The 17,022-nt window shown below is 43.7% G+C and overlaps 1 pseudogene; it reads right to left on the bottom strand.

Annotated features, from left to right (window-relative positions):
- Nucleotides 1–11,429: 11,429 nt before the first annotated feature.
- Nucleotides 11,430–13,391, bottom strand: LOC100662005 (myeloid leukemia factor 2-like; annotated as a pseudogene).
- Between the last annotated feature and the right edge of the window lie 3,631 nt (nucleotides 13,392–17,022).

The following is a 17,022-nucleotide window of genomic DNA, read 5'->3' as shown; positions in this document are numbered from 1 at the left end:
AGGAGTATTTTAGTTATATCCCTTCTACAAACGCTTTTACTAATTACTGTTTATTTTTCCCTCCCTCAAATACTCTGGTTGTATATGTCTAAAATGTGTCCACATCCAGAACCTTAGGAACTCTTTGGTTGTAATCGAGTGAAGATAATGTACAAACAGGAAGTAAAATTTGACATACAAAAAAGCAAAACTAAAGAAGATCTGTTGTCAACCCAAGACTCTACTAAGAGTTTTCTGATCCTTTCTGGAAAAATAAAAATGTAGCCACAACCACCTTGATTCTCCTTTAGCTTCCAGTCAAGAATGACATTCTGTTGAATGCAATTATGTGTGCTTAGCCACTGGCTTGTCCATTCATTTAACAAATACTTATCGTATATAAACAGTGAGACAAGCATTGAGCTAAGATACAGAGATAAGAAAGCGTTCCTCCCTTTATAGAACTCATATTCTAGTGGAAAGACAGACAGGTGAAGAGATAATTACAATATAAAATTGGCAAGTGATATATTGGAGGAATTTGGCAGTTCAAGTCCACCCAGAGGTACCTTGGAAGAAAGGCCTGGTGATCTACTTCTGAAAAATCTAACACTGAAAACTACATTGAGCACAGTTCTAATCTGACAGACATATGGTCGCCGTGAGTTGGAACTGACTCAGGGCAACTAGGATTTGCAGGGTCCCTGGGTTGCGCAAACAGTTAACTGCTGGGCTACTAACAGAAAGGTTGGCAGTTGGAGTCCACCCACAGGCTCCTCAGAAGACATAACTGATAATCTACTTCTCGAAAATTGGTCACTGAGGAGCCTGTGGAGCACAGTGCTACTCCGAGATGCACAGGGTCTCCATGAGTTGGAATCACTCTACAACTGGCAGAGGAGTATTGAGAAGGAGCCCCTCCCTACACATGCATGTACAATAAATACATTTATCAACTATTACGAGTGTCCACTGCGTGACAAGCAATATTGGAGGACAGTGAAAACAAAACAGACAAATTTCCTGCCTTCGCTGAGCTTACATTCTAGTGCAGGAGACAGGCAATAACACATAAGATGCAATATCCGGATTCAGAATGGCTTTGTAGTGAACGGAAGTTTGCATTGGGATTGGAAGGATGAATAAGTGTTAAGGGGAATTCTGATCTTCGTTCAAAAAAACACTGGGAGTGGAGGGCAGATGGTTGGAGAGGAGGTGAGGTGGGAGGTGACAATAGATGAGAAAGAGCATGGTATATTCTGAAAATGGAATTGTTAGGTTTAGTTGGATCACAGGCACCACAATGGGGACACATAGGGTGACTTTTTTTTTTCTTTCCCTAAGACACGATTTGGTCCCCTCAAAGGGACCTTGTTGTTGTTGTTAGGTGCTGTCAAGTCGGTTCTGACTCATAGCAACCCTGCGTACAACAGAATGAAACACTGCTAGGTCTTGCGCCATCCTCACAATTGTTGCTATGTTTGAGCCCATTGTTGCAGCCACTGTGTCAATCCACCTTGTTGAGGGTCTTCCTCTTTTTTGCCGACTTTCTACTTTGCCAAGCACAATGTCCTTCACCAGGGACTGGTCCCTCCTGATAACATGTCCAAAGTATGTGAGACAAAGTCTTGCCGTCTTCTCTTCTAAGGAGCATTCTGGCTATACTTCTGTCAAGAGAGATTTGTTCATTCTTCTGGCAGGCCATGGTATATTCAATATTCTTTGCCAACACCATAATTCAAAGGCATCGGTTCTTTTTCCATCTTCCTTATTCATTGTCCAGCTTTCGTATGCATATGAGGCGACTGAAAATACCATGGCTTGGATTAGGTGTACTTTAGTCCTCAAAGTGAAGTCTTAGCTTTTAACACTTTAAAGAGGTCTTTTGCAGTAGATTTGCCTAATGCAACACGCCGTTTGATTTCTTGACTGTTGCTTCCATAGGCATTGATTGTGGATTCAAGTAAAATGAAATTCTTGACAACTTCAGTCTAAAAAAAAAAAAATTTTTTTCAGTCTTTGTTTATCATGATGTTGTTTATTGGTCCAGTTGCGAGGATTTTTGTTTTCTTAACCTTGAGGTGCAATCCATACCGAAGGCTGTAGTGTGTCAAGCCCTCCTCCCCTTCAGCAAGCAAGATTGTGTCATCTGCATATCGCAGCTGCTTAACCAGTCTTCTTCCAGTCTGGGTTCTTCACATAGTCTGGCTTCTCGGATGATTTGCTCAGTTTACAGATTAAATAAATGTGGTGAGAGAATAGCACATTTTCTGATTTTAAACCACTCGGTATCCCCTTGAACAGTGAAAACAAAACAGATTCCCTGCCTTCATGGAACTTACGTTCTAGTGAGGGAGATAGGCAAATAACAAAAAAAGATGCAATATCAGGATTCAAAATGGTTTTGTAGACAAAGGGAAGTTTGAGTTGGGACTGGAAGGGTGAATAGGGATTTAAGAGGTAAAAATGAACTCATTTCCTTATTTTTCAGCTGAAGAAAACAAGGCTCAGAGAGAGTAAAGTAACTTGTTCCAAGTCACCAGCCAGCTTGGAGCGGAATCACTATTAATCCAGAGTTCTGTACTACTCCGTCCACGCCTCTGGACCCCCCTTTGCAGGGATGGTGGTTTGGGGAGAAGGCCACGCCTCTTTGACAGGCAGTCTCGGGCTCCAGACCCCGGCACACACCGCCCCCTCATGGTACTTCTCGGGATAGCTGCCCCATCGGGCCTCTTCCTTTGGCTTCCCTTCCAGCTTTGGGCACCTTTCTGCAGTCCCAGCGCTGCCGACCGCCTGCGACCTAGCGGGCAGAGACAGCAACCACTCTCTGAGAGTGATTTAGAACAAGTCCCCGCGGACCAGGGACCCGGGGGCGCACGCAGGTGTCCCACCCATTCCACCTGTTGCCCTCTGCCGCCTAGGGGCTCGCTCGTGGGGAGCTGGAGCGCCTGCTGCCCAGGGCCCTCCAGCGGTGCCCGCTGCGCCCCGGGCGGGGCTTGGGAGCTCAGCATCTCCTCTCGGTGGCCCCCACTGGGTGACCCAGGCTGCAGCGCAGGCCGAGCCCTGCGATTGGCGGAGAAGTTGGCAGCGTCTCAAGCAACCTCCTGGCCCCGGCTTTCCCAGCGGTCGGGACCCTGAGGCAGGGCTCCCCGGCACCCCCGCCCCCCTCGCAGCCCCACCCTTCCTCCTCCGCCCCCCGCCTCCTCCCCGCCCAGCGGGTCCCGGTCCTGCCGACAGCCGGAGAGCGCAGAGGGCGCAGCCTGTGCGCCAAGTTCGGAGCGATGGGAGGCGCCCACTCTCAGAGCCCGAGGGGCCGGGAACCTGCCGGGGAGAGGCCCCCGAGACCCAGAGAGACCGCGTGAGTCCCACAGCCCTCCCCGGGGCCGCTGCTGAGTGTGCGTGCCAGCCCGGAATGGAAGCCCCCGGCGCTGGTCCCTACGGGCTGGGAAGGTGGGGTTCCCACTCGCGGTAGCGGGGGCGCGGGGGCTGCGGGTTTGCCCTGATGGGACACGCCGCCCCGAGCCTCACCCTGCGGGACCCTGGTGGCGCCAGGCCGGGGAGTGTCCCGCCCGCACCCCACCCCACCGCAACAAAATCGCGACCAGTCGGGACTGCAGTCCCGCTGGCGTCCTCTCTGCACGAGCGGGATAAGGGGACCCCGAGTTTTTCTGTACTCGTCCAAGCAGGAAAACGCACGTGTCCTCAAGGACTCTGAAACACTCGCCAGGCAGAGCTAATTGTAGAAAGATGTAGATATTAGAAAGAGACTCAAAGATGACTTGGCTCGCGTTAGCCTTCAGGATCCGGGAATTTGGTGCAATGCTTGCTGCTTACAAGAACTCCCTCTCTTGTTTGCTCCAAGGGCTTCATGATGATCTCAGAAAAAAGGGCCGTATTGTAACAGCAGCAATAAGGCTTTTGTTTTGGGACAGAAGCAATTGGGGCCACCAAATACTGCAGTGCAAGCCGTGGAGGGAAATTTTAGAGAATGTGATTTAGAGCAAGTTCCACAATTGAGATGCCCATGCTTCTTTCCAGAGAGAGGTGATCGGAACACTTAGCAGAAAAAAAGACAAGTTGATTTGAGAGCCCAAACAGCCTTTTTTAGTTTTTTTTTAAGAGTATTTGTGTGTTTTGGAGGTAAAACAATGCTCAGGAATCCGTACTCTTTATTTTTCTTTTAGCCAATGCCAAAGCTATTTAGTTTGAGAAAGATACACTTAGCCATCACATACACGCAGCCTGTGATGGGAGGACTTTCTGATCATCCTTTCAAGGCAGAGTACCACACCCAAAGACCAGTGCCGATTCCGACTCATAGTGACCCTACAGGACGGAGTAGAACTGCCTCACAGAGTTTCCAAGCTGCGCCTGGCAGATTCGAGCTGCCATCCCTTTGGTTAGTAGCCGTAGCACTTAACCACTGCACCACCAGGGTTTCGTAAGGCAGAGTAGCTCCCTGAATATTCAGATGCTTGACGTGTTAGTTTGTGTCTCCTGATGTTTATATGATCGCTAATCTGCTGTTAGGTGTCATCTAGTGTGTTCTGACTCATAGTGACCCTGTGTACAACAGAATGAAAACACTGCCCCGTCCTGCACCACCCTCACCATTGTTGCTATGTTTGAGCTCACTATTGCAGCCACTGTGTCAATCCATCTCATTGAGGATCTTCCTCTCTTTCATTAACTCACTACTTTACCAAGCGTGACATCCTTCTCCAGGAACTGGTCCCTCCTGATAACAGGTCCAAGGTATGTGAGATGAAGTCTCGCCATCCTAGCATCTAAGGAGCATTCTGGCTGTACTTCTTCCAAGACAGATTTGTTCATTCTTCTGGCAGTCCATGGTATATTCAATATTTTACCAACACCATAATTCAAAGGCATCAATTTTTCTTCAGTCTTCCTTATTCATCATCTGGCTTTCCCATGCATCTTAGACGATTGAAAACACCATGGCTTGGGTCAGGTGCACCTTACTCCTCAAAGTGAAGTCTTTGCTTTTTCACACACTTTAAAGAGGTCTTTTGCAGCAGATTTGCCGGGTGCAATATGTCATTTGATTTCTTGACTGCAGCTTCCACAGGTGTTAATTGTGCTTCTAGGTAAAATGAAATCCTTGACAACTTCAATGTTTTCTCTATTTATGCTGATGTTGCTTCTTGGTCCAGTTGTGAGGATTTTTATTTTCTTTGTGTTAATGTGTAGTCCATACTGAAGGCTGTAGTCTTTGATCTTCACCAGTTAGTGCTTCAAATCCTCTTTGCTTCCAGCAAGCAAGGTTGTATTATCTGCATTTCGCAGGTTGTTAAAGAGTCTTCCTCCGATTCTGATGCTGTGTTGGAGGAAGACTCTTCAACAACCTGCAAAATATTTAAAAAAAAAAATATGCAGATGACACAACCTTGCTGGCTGAAAGTGAAGAGGACTTGAGGCACTTACTGGTGAAGATCGAAGACTACAGCCTTCAGTATACAATACACCTCCACATGAAGAAAACAAAAATCCTCAGAACTGGACCAAGATGCAACATCATGAAAAATGAGAAAACAATGAAGTTGTCAAGGATTTCATTTTACCTGGAACCACAATTAACACCTGTGGAAGCAGCAGTCAAGAAATCAAACGACGTGTTGCATTGGGCAAATATGCTGCAAGAGACCTCTTTAATGTGTGAAAAAGCAAAGACTTCACTCTGAGGAGTAAGGTGCGACTGACCCAAACCGTGGTGTTTTCAGTTGCCTCATATGTGTGCAAAAGCTGGACCATGAGTAAAGAATATTGAAGAACTGATACCTTTGAATTATGGTGGCAAAGGATATTGGATATACCATGGACTGCCAGAAGAATGAACAAATCTGTCTTGGAAGAAGTACAGCCAGAATGCTCCTTAGATGCTAGGATGGCTAGACTTCATCTCACATACCTTGGACATGTTATCAGGAAGGACCAATCCCTGGAGAAGAACATCATGCTTGGTAAAGTAGCGGGTCAGTGAAAAAGAGGAAGACCTTCAACGAGATGGATTGACACTGTGGCAGCAATAGTGGGTTCAAATATAGCAAGAATTATGAGGATGGCGCAGGACCGGGAAGTATTTCGTTCTGTTTTATGCGGGGTCGTATTTAGTTGGAACCGACTCGACGGTACCTAACAACAACAATCTATACTGAGTTCAGGTAGTTTATTAATAATAATAATAAAAATACTCAGGTACTTATTATGGGCGAAACATTGTTCTAAGTGCTACTATAAAAAAAAAATAGCCCCCAATAACACTGAGTTAATTTTTATATTTGTCCTCATTTTCCTGGAGACAAAAGCGAAGCACAGAAAGATTAAGTAACTCTTCCAACGTCACACAGCTAAAGAGTAGTTGACCTGCACCCATCCTAGAGTTAGGACTGTCATAGGAAACAATCAATCTTTTGGTTTCAACTATCAGAATGCACCCCTTCTTTTTTTTCTTGAATTCTCCCTGAATGAAGGAGAAATCTGAATTAGCAATGTTTGATAAGAAGAAATTACCAAAGTTGATGTAACTGTTAAAAAACAAACCTATGAAGCGGTATAACACAGACACGAAGTTAAGTTTTGGAGGCAGGTAGCCCTGGGTTCAATTCTGGACTCTGCTCATTTGCAGTTGGAGATCGTTTCTCAGTTCATTCACCTCTCTCTGTCTCAGTTTCCTCCTTTGTAAAATGGGCATAGTAACAGTACCTACTTCATAGGCTGTTCTGAGGATGATGTAAGAATGTGTATACGATGACAAGTTATAGTTATATCTCAGAGCAATATAGTATTTTAGCCAAGGATGGAAGTTGATTATACATTAACCTTTGTGAATGGGTGGCAGAGTTTACTGTGTGACTTGAAAGTAAATATTGGAATCATTCACTTACAGCATGCTGAAGAAATAACAGTGCTTTCTGTGTAGGGTTCAGTTGAAAGGGTGAGGAATTTGATTGTCAATTGTTAAATTATGCCAAGGCTTAGCAATAGTTTAAGGATCTCTCCAATGAGCTACGAGTTGGAATCGACTCACCGGCACCTAACAACAGCCACCAAAGAGGTTCTGCATTTAGAAAAGCTTGCACAGAAATGATCAACCTAAAAGTCCATTCTTGGTCTTTGCCTGGGAATACAGTCTGGGGATACCCTTTCCTCAAGCAAGTGAGTACACATAAACATGGGATTATCGGGCTTATCGGAGTGTGCAGGCTCTGCTTAGCAGTGAATGAACACCAACCACTTGGCCCATACCAGGTGAGAGACATGTTAAAAATAGGAGATTTCACACATGTAGTATATATAAAAAGCAAAAGATATGCTCTTCATCCAAGCCCGGCCTTGTTCAGATGTACAAGCCACAAGTCTCTCCAGGGTCCAAGAAAGTGGGAGGTTCGTTGTTATCATCACCCGGCTGCAGACTTCCTGCCGGACATATGGCTGCAGTGGATAACACTGACTTCAAGGAAGTTCTCCTATTCAGCCCATGGCATTTTTTGAAATCTATTGTTCCTTTAAAAAAAAATAAATAAATACATAAGCAATGTGTTAATACTGGTATTTGTCTTTTGAGGGAGAAATCGTGTTTCAGAATGTTCGCAATTTGTCTCATAAAAAGACCGGACTTAATGGTCTGACTGAGACTGGAGGGACCCCAGAGGTAATGGCCCCTGGACCCTCTGGTAGCCCAAGACTGGAACCATTTCCGAAGCCAACTCTTCAGACAGGGATTGTACTGGGATATAAGACAGGAAATGATACTGGTGAGGAGTAAGCTTCTTGGCTCAAGTAGACACTTGAGACTATGTGGGCAGCCCCTGCCTTGAGGCGAGATGAGGAGGCAGAGAGGGACAGGAGCTGGTTGAATGGGCATGGGAAATACAGGGTGGAGAGGAGGAGTGTGCTGTCACATTAGGGGGAGAGCATCTAGGAGTACATAGCAGGGCGTGTATAAGTTTTTGTATGAAAGACTGACTTTATTTGTAAACTTTCACTTAAAGCGCAATAAATAAATTTAAAATGCAGAAATTTGTCCAACTTAAGAGTTAAATAATTATTTCCCAAAGTTTCCTGAGCTAAGCTAGTAAGAGATCTACCTGGAATTCAAACCCAGGTCTGCTGGACTGCAAGGCCTTTGCTCTTAAATACCACAATATGCAGTCTCTCTGAATAAATTCAGTGAAATGTGCTCCTAGCTTTACCAAAGCTAGCTGATTAGTTTCCTTGGGTTTGGGGACAAAATACAGCTAGAATTTTCAATAACAATAAGTTTTAAGTCTGAAGAGTTGGCTTCAGGAATGGTTCCAGTCTTGGGCCAACAGAGGGTCAGGAGCCATGACTTCTGGGGTCCCTCTAGTTTCAGTCAGACCATTAAGTCTGGTCTTTTTTCTGCATTTTTAAAATGACATAATAGTCAAGTCTACTTTTTGAAGTGGCATGTATTATTAACACAGGTCCTGGCACTTAGCAGGAGTGCTGGTGGTGCAGTGCATAAAAGCTTGGCTGCTAACCAAAAGATTGGCAGTTGGAATCCCCCAGCTATTCCTCGGAAACCCTTTGGGGCAGTTCTGCTCTGTTCTTTAGGGTTGCCGTGAATGAGTTATTATTAATTCACTTACATGTACCTGTATTTATAAACCAGATACTATATAAGGTTCTTCCAAAGAGAAGGTTGACTTGTGTAGTCATTCAGCCTTTGAGTCTGTTTTTTTCCTCAGTTAATGTCCATTTTCCAGAAATGTACTATTGAGAGGATGGAAAGGCATTTGGGAATACGGTAGTTTAGTGAAAGGTTTGAAATCACTGATTGCTTAGTTGATTCTTTTTGGCGTTGTGATCAGGTTGGGTTGCCTGGGAGTAGTAAATACTTTGTTGGCAGAGATTTGAAGAACAACGTAAAGCAGAGCCTACTTGTCCTTAGCAAATACGGTGTGTGACTAAACCCATCTAGTGCTGGTTTAGCTTGCCTGCCTGGAATGCAAGATGTGCGCCTGTTGTCGATTCTTATTTGTTAAATTTCTAGACCAATCTTGGTCTTGGAATATAAAGGGATGGGCTACATCAGTGGCGACATCAGAAGGAGTTCTTGAAGTCTTGAGTGTTTTGCCCTGCATCTTTCTGAGCATGTGAATTGACGCAGTAGGGATCTGAGGCGGAAATAGATAGGTTTTGGGGAGGAGATGTTGGTTGGCTGCTCTTCATCTCCAGTGAAGCCGGCTGAAAAGGAAATGGTTCGATTGGCATGACAAGGGGAGATTTTTGGTGTATACTCTGAGTTTAGATACAACTTCCAGACTGTGAAGGTAGTTGAAATACTGAGAAGAGTTAATATGGAAAGAAGAATCCCTCTCTGCAAGCCTTTAAAAGGTAGGATAAATCTCTAAGATAGATACACTAAGGGAATTCATATATAGTTTTTTTTTTTTAGTCGTATTTTATTGTGTTTTCGGTGAAAGCTTACACAGCAAATTAGGTCCCCAACTTGACAGCAATAGATTTCAGGGTTTTTCATACAACTTGTTCAATGACATTGGTTACATTTTTCACCATGTGTCAACATTCTCATTATTTCCATTCTGGTAGTTTCCTTTCCATTAATCTAGTTTCCCTGCCAACCCTCTAACCTTCTCATCTGTGCTTTAGGGTAAGTATTGGCCATTTGAGCTCATATAGATTTTTTTTTAAAGACCACAGTACTCACAGGTGATATTGTTTGTTTTATGTGTCAATATGTTATTTAGCTGAAAGGTGACCTCTGGGAGTAGTTTCAAAATTAAAGGATATCTCAGGGCGATAGTCTCAGGTGTTCCTCTACTCTCAACTGGTCCAGTAAGTCTGAACTTTTTAAGAATTTGAATATTATTCTATATATTTTCTCTCATTCTATCAGGGTCCACCTATTGTGTCCCTGACCAGAGTGATTGATAGTAGTAGGCGAGCACCATCTAGTTCTTCTGGTTTAAGGATCAGTGAAGCTGTGGTTCACGTAGGCTGTTTGTCCTTTATTTTCTGCTTTGAATCTTTGGTTTCCTTCTTTGTCTTTTGCTCCAGATGAGTATAGACCAATAGTTGCATCTTAGATGGCCGCATGCAAGCTTTTAAGACCCCAGAATCTACTCACCAAATGAGGGTGTAAAACATAAACTTTATGAACTGTATCGTGCCAGTTGACCGAGTTGTCTCATGAGACTATGGTCTTAAGCCTAAATTCAGAAAACCAGTCCCTCGAGATGTTTGGTTACATCTAAGAAGTATCCTTAGCTGTGTACCGAATGTGTTGTATTATATATATATGACTATATATGCAGCGCACACATACTTGTGTATACATATGATTATAGGTACACCTATGCATGCACATGTATGTACACACATATACCTACCTGTACATATATATGCCTACATACTTTCCTATTTAACCAAGCACATATTTTTTGGTTATTGTTTCTGTAGCTGCAAAATTTTATATATTATAGAATTTACCAAAAACATTACCAAAAACATCCCTTATTCTTTTGTACTTCTTAATGACATTATTTACCATGGTCACGTTGCACACACCCCACCCACATTTGGTATTACCTTTCCCATCACTAAAAATGACAAGTGTCTACCATCTAGGGAGTGATTCCCCCTTCCTTCCCTCATGAATGCTGATTTCTGTATGTATGCCTATTCTTGTCTTTTTATAAAAGTGGGATCATACAATATTTGTCCTTTTGTAATTGATTTATTTCACTCAGCACAATGTACTCCACATTCATCTATGTTACAAGATATTGCAAGGATTCATCATTATTCTTTATGGCTGTGTAGTATTCCGTTGTACGTATGTACCATATTCTATTTAGCCATTCATCCGTTGATGGGCGCTTTGGTTGTTTCCATCTCTTTGCTCTTGTGAATAGTCCTGCAATGAACATAGGTGTCTATGTGTCTGTTTGTGTCACTTGTGTTAGGTCTTTTAGGTATATACATAGAAGTGGAATTGCTGGATCATAAGGTAGTTCTGGGTAAGGTAGTTCTATTTCTAGTTTTTTGAGGAAGTGCCATGCCTTTTTCCATAGTGGTTGTACCATTTTACATTCCCACCAGCCTTGGATAAGAGTTCCAATCTCCCCACATCCTCACCAGAATTTATTATTTTCTTCTTTTGGATCAGTGCCGTTTGAGCAAGGCTGAGATGATATCTCATTGTAGTTTTGATTTGTCTAATAGCTAATGATCTTGAGCATCTTTTCCTGTGTTTGTTGGATGCTTGAATGTCCTCTTTGGTGAAGTGTCTGTTCATGTCCCTTGCCTATTTTTTAACTGGGTTATGTATGGTCTTTTTGTTGTTGAGTCATTGAAGTTTTCTATATATTTCAGAGATTAGACATGTATCAGATATGTTGTTCCTGAAGATTTTTTCGCAACCTGTAGGTTGTCTTTTTATTTATTTATTGCCTTTATTCCATAAACACCTAGTTACAAATTGCGCAAATCAAAAATAAAGGCAGGGAAAGGTGTAAGGAAGACTTTTGTGATGTGCATGGTTGGGGGAGGAAGTTGGGAAGGAGACTAGTCCTCTCCCTCCACAGCTCTGGATTAGGATATGGTCCTTGTAGCGGGGGCTCTGAGGAAGAGGTGGACAAAGACCTAGGACAGCTGAGGGATGGAGGAGGCTCCTGGACCCAGAGCTTATCCCCAAAGACCCTGCCTTCACTGCATGGCAGGGGCAGAATGGGGGAGGTGAGGGGATGATGGAGCAGCAAAATGAAAAATCAAGTTAGCAGATATGGGAGAAGGAGTCACCATGGTAAGGGAATTAAAGAAAGAAAAGTAAGTAAAAGGGGCCATGGAAAGTTCTTCCTGAGATTCCCAGGGAGAGGTGGTAGCCAGCTTGCCTATTAATGTAGTATTAAATTAGGGGTGGGAGTTGGAGAGAGAAAAATTATGTCAGGGGTTGATTTCTTAGCATCTCACGGTTTGTACAGGAGAGGCTGTGGGCCTGGGGCCTTCACCAGTCATAGTGGTGGGACTGTTGAGAGGGGGGGTCCTCAGGTCCCTGTAGAGCCAGGCGGGGAGGCCCCTTGGCCCTTGGTCCCCAACGCCCTGAAGCTTCGTGCCATCGAAATTCCAGAGGGCCTTGCTGCTGGAATCAGGAAGTCTCCCTCCACCACTCATCGTCAAATGCTGCAGCCTCACTGTCCTCCAAGTTGATGTAGTCCTGTCACTCTTCCTGTCCCTGGTGTGGATGTGATGCCCAAGGGACATCTGCTCTAGACCATAGTCCAAGTCCTGGGGTCTCCTGGATCCGCCTGGTGCTGAGTGCATCTCTGATGTCTCTTGGTAGACCTTGTGGGCACCATCCCCCATGATGACGTAGATAAAAATGGAGGATGAAGAGGTCTGGCAGTTGCCTCCAGCTGTCATGTGTTCTGTGTTCCCAGTCTTGTCGTTCATCATCTCAAACATGTCCATGAAGCCATCCAATATTGCCAGCATCCCAAAGGAGGAGACAGCCTGAGCTGGCAGGCCCGGTCCCTGGCATGTTGCTATCTGTGATGCTGAGGAAGGGGCTATATCCAAAGCCACCTGACAACATATGGGTCACACATGCTGACGGTGAATGACAAAGGGGTCCATCAGGAACACGGAATCCTCAGGCTCCGTGACCCTCATGAAGTGGAACATCCTGATCTTAGCTCTAGGGGGCTCCACACGGTCCCCTAATCCGGGCTCAGCTGCCCATTTGTCCAGTTTCTCCTCTCGGTGCGGTGCAGGCTCAGGGGCAGCGGCCAGGACATGGGGATTGAGTTCCATGGCCTCCCACGCTGCTTCTTGCAGCTGCCAGCTGCCACCTCACTATGCTCCATACCCAGGGAACTATCTTTTTACTCTTTTGATGGCGACTTTTGATAAGCATAAGTATCTAATTTTTGTGAGGTTCCAGTTATCTAACTTGTCTTCTGCCGTTCGCCCATATGGAGTTGTGTTTGATAGTTTTATTTTTTAAAAAAGATTAGGTCCCATAGTTTGTCCCTAAGTTTTCTTCTAAGAACCTTTTAGTTTCAGGTTTAACGTTTAGGCCTTTGATCCATTTTAGCTAGTTTTTGTGTATGGTGTGAAGTATGGGTCCTGTTTCATTTTTCTAATAGTCAGTATCCAATATTACCAGCACCATTTGTTGAAGAGACTGTTTCTTCCCCCATTGAATCTACTTTGACTCCTTGTCAAAAATCAGTTGTTCACGTATGGATGGACTTATTTTTGGTTTCTCGATTCTATTCCACTTGTCTATGTGTCTATCACTGAATCTGTACCAGGCCCTTTTGATAACTGTAGCTATATGGTATGTTTTGAGATTGGGGAGTGTGAGGGCTCCTATTTTCTTCTTCAATGTTGCTTTGGCTATTTGGGGTCTCTTTCCTTTTTTTTTTTTTTTTCGGTTTTCTTTTCCATATAAAGTTGGTAATTCGTTTTTCGATTTCAGTGAAGAATGTTGCTGGGATTATATACAGTTTTACTTCACAGTTTCTTTCCTCTTTTAGCCTCATCCTGTCCTCAACCCAACCCCACAGCGTCTCCCAGCTGGTACACGTTTCAGTATTAAAAATCAAGTAGAAGGTTAAAAAAAAAAAAGAAAGAAAGAAAGGCACAGCTGCTGGTATCCTGAACTAGGGAAGCGAATCATCTGAAGTCTGAGTGGCTGGTAGCCAGAGTGGGATGTAGGGGCGCGTGAATTTGTAAACCCACAGTCAGGAAATGAACTGGTGCCATCACACATAGCCATGGAACACGGAGCACCCTGCTCTGAGGAAGCTCACTCCTATAGAGGGGTGCTTTTTGTTTTGTTGTTTTGTTTTTGTAATCTCTTTTTCTCTCTTCTGGCTTTTTCTCTTTGCTGGTGACAGTCAGCCAGCCTTGTATGCTAGGGTGCCTTTAGGAGGGGATTTGCTGCCTCAGAAACTTCCTTTCTGTGCTCTCCCTGCTGCCCTGCCCCAGTCAGACTTTCCACCCCAAGACATTTGCTGAGAATCTGCTGGGAGCCAGACACTAGAGCACTGAGTATATGAAAAGGACTGAGCTGTGGGGAGGACCCCTCCCCCACACTCTCTCACCCCCAGAGGAGGCGGAAGACTGATAATCACTGTGAGGGTCAGAGGCTCAGAGAGATGACGTGATCAGGCAGCAGGGAGGCCACCAGTTCCCAGAGAAACTGACCCTTGAAGGAGTCTCAAAGGATGAGTGTGTTTGCCAGTTGAGGGGGCGTCCAGGTAAAAGGAAAGCATGTGTGAAAGCCCTCCGTTGTCAGGGTGCCGGCATATCTGGGGAATGGTGAAGACTTGCCTGTAGTAGGGTGGGCAGGGTAAATGTGAAAGGGAACAGAGGGTTTGGGAGACAGTAAGTCTGGAGGGGTGAATGAGAGCTGGGTAGGGAGGACTTTGTGGACATGTGGGAGTTTGGACTTAATTCCAGGAGCCATAGATAGAGGGTTTCAGTAGAAGGGTTTGTCACGGACAGCTGTGGACTGAATTGGAGACAAGTATTTCTGACAGAGGGGCTCAAACAGATAATGGGCATACTTGAAACCACTGCTTCCTGTGATTCTCCCAGCATTAATTGCTTACCCGCAGGCAGCACAGCCAGGGGGTTAGGTTTTCCTTTTTCAACCCTTTATCTTGTCTTTGGAAAGTCTGGTGGCATAGTGGTTAAGAGCCATGGCTGCTAACCAAAAGGTCAGCAGTTCGAATCCACTGGGTGCTCCTTGGAAACTCTGTGGGGTAATTTTACTCTGTCCTGTAGAGTCGCTATCAGTCAGAATTGACTCAATGACAAGTTTGGTTTTTGGTTTTTGGTACCTTGTCTTAGGAGCCCTAGTGGTACAGTGGTTTCTTTCCCTTTTTTTTTTTTAAACCCTTGATAGTTTTTCTCTTTTCATTCCCATTCACTCAACAAATGTTAATTTTCCCTTTTTATTCTCATTCACTGAACAAATATTGACTGCCCACTCATATTCAGACACTGTGAATGTATTTTATCATTTATATGGGAATTTACAGGAGCAGAAGAAAACATTTCTGACAGCATAGTCTGAATATTCATTTATAACATTTGTGGAGGGACATTTGCCAGAAGGTCAGGCATGTGAAGGTGACCGTACAAATGGGGTGGGGGGGTGGTGCGGAGGTGGAAAAAAAGGACCTTCATAATTGAGCTTTTATCATAGATCTTACACTAGCCGTCAATCTTCAGTCCATTTTTAAAGTTTTCACTTTGAGCAATTTAGTTTCCTCTGCAGAAATGGAGGTGCCTTCAAATGCTCTCAGGTCACCTGCACGGTTTGTCAGGCTTACATTTTTCATGGACAGTCTAGACTGTCCATTATTTTTGGTAGTAATATGATACAAGATACTAGCAGATTTTTATAAGGAATGGCAAATGATAAACTACTATTCTCTACTCTTCCTTTATATTCCAGCTTTTTTACCTGTGGAAACTCTTTTACTTGGAGAGTTATCAATCACAAAAATTCTCACTTTGGGATTTATTCATTCTCAGAATTCTCACTGCTAAGGATACTTTGAATGTGATTTTTCTTTTGCCTCTACATAGTATAATCTCACTTTAATCAGTCTTATGGTATGTCTGCTGCGAATGTTATTAATAATAATTCTAGGCAAATGTCTTAGTTACCTAGTGCTGCTATAACAGAAATACCACAAGTGGATGGCTTTAACAAACAGAAATTTATTTTCTCAAAGCTTAGGAGGCCGGAAGTCTGAATTCAGAGCTCTGGCTCCAGAGGACAGCTTTCTCTCTCTGTTGGCTCTGGAGGAAGGTCCTTATCTCTTTTGAGCTTCTGCTCCTGGGTGACCTTCATTGGCTTGGCATCTCTCTTCCTCCATCTCTGCTTGCTAGTTTGCATTTAATTTCTTTTGTATATCAAAAGAGATTGACTCAAGATACATCCTATACTAATCCTGCCTCATTAACAAAGATAACCCATTTCCCAAATCTGATTAACCACCGACATAGAGGTTAGGATTTACAACACATATTTTTGGAAGACCCAATTCAATCCGAAAGAGCAAAATAAATGGTATTTGCTTAGATTCGGGGCATGTTATGTAGTTATTCGGGAGTCATAAGAGCAGGATTGCTCTTTTTTTGAGAAAACCCATTCATCTACCCCATCCTGCATAAAAGCTGACAGCACGGTGTACCAGTAGGATGAGAGCTCCTAGAAATCTTGCAAAGATGCTGTGTTTTAGAGTAATAGCTCTTAATAACTTCTTTGGGTCAGAAATCCTTTGATAATAAGATGTAACTTTTACAGAATTTTTCTACTTGAAAATACACATATACACAATATATGAGTTAGGAGTGTCAGACCCTGACAACTATGTACTCCCTCATGGACCCTATGAAGTATTATTCTCTCCATTTTACAGATGAAGAAACTGAGTCCTGGCACAGGTGAAAAAACTAAGGTCACAGAGCTAGTAAATAGTGACATGGGGATTCAGGTCTGATGAACCTGGCTGTGGCAGAGGAGACAAAGTTACCAGTCATTTCCAGGATGGGTCTGCCACCCAGGCAACTTATTAACCAGCAGAGGCTTCTGTTTATCTGAAAGAAAATAAGTCTTTATGGCTCTTCCCCTACTGATAACATAGTTCCAGGAAAGTAAATGTTTGAGAAAACATTGTCCAGCCCATTTTGTAGATAAAACCCTATTTACGATGCATTTACATAGAGCAGATAGACTCCTGGGTTTCTTTGCTGAATTATTTTTGTCTGTGAGTCTTGCTTTCTTAACAATTACAGTATGTTATGTTTCTATGACTACATCAACATCGGTCTTAAATAAGAGTTTGAGAAAACAAAACTAGGAAGGCGTGGGCAAGATATGATGCCAGACGTCATCTTCTAAGCATTTCTCAGTCCAATAGCATCTTCTCATATCTTCCCCTTCCCCAGTTCCTTTTTTTGACTTTTCTAAGCTGTGTATACGCAGAAAGGGAAGCCTTTAGCACAGTTCTGCAG

This window comes from Loxodonta africana, chromosome 19 (assembly GCF_030014295.1).
Source record: "Loxodonta africana isolate mLoxAfr1 chromosome 19, mLoxAfr1.hap2, whole genome shotgun sequence".
Taxonomy (NCBI): domain Eukaryota; kingdom Metazoa; phylum Chordata; class Mammalia; order Proboscidea; family Elephantidae; genus Loxodonta; species Loxodonta africana.
This window is presented reverse-complemented; position numbering and strand designations above follow the sequence as displayed.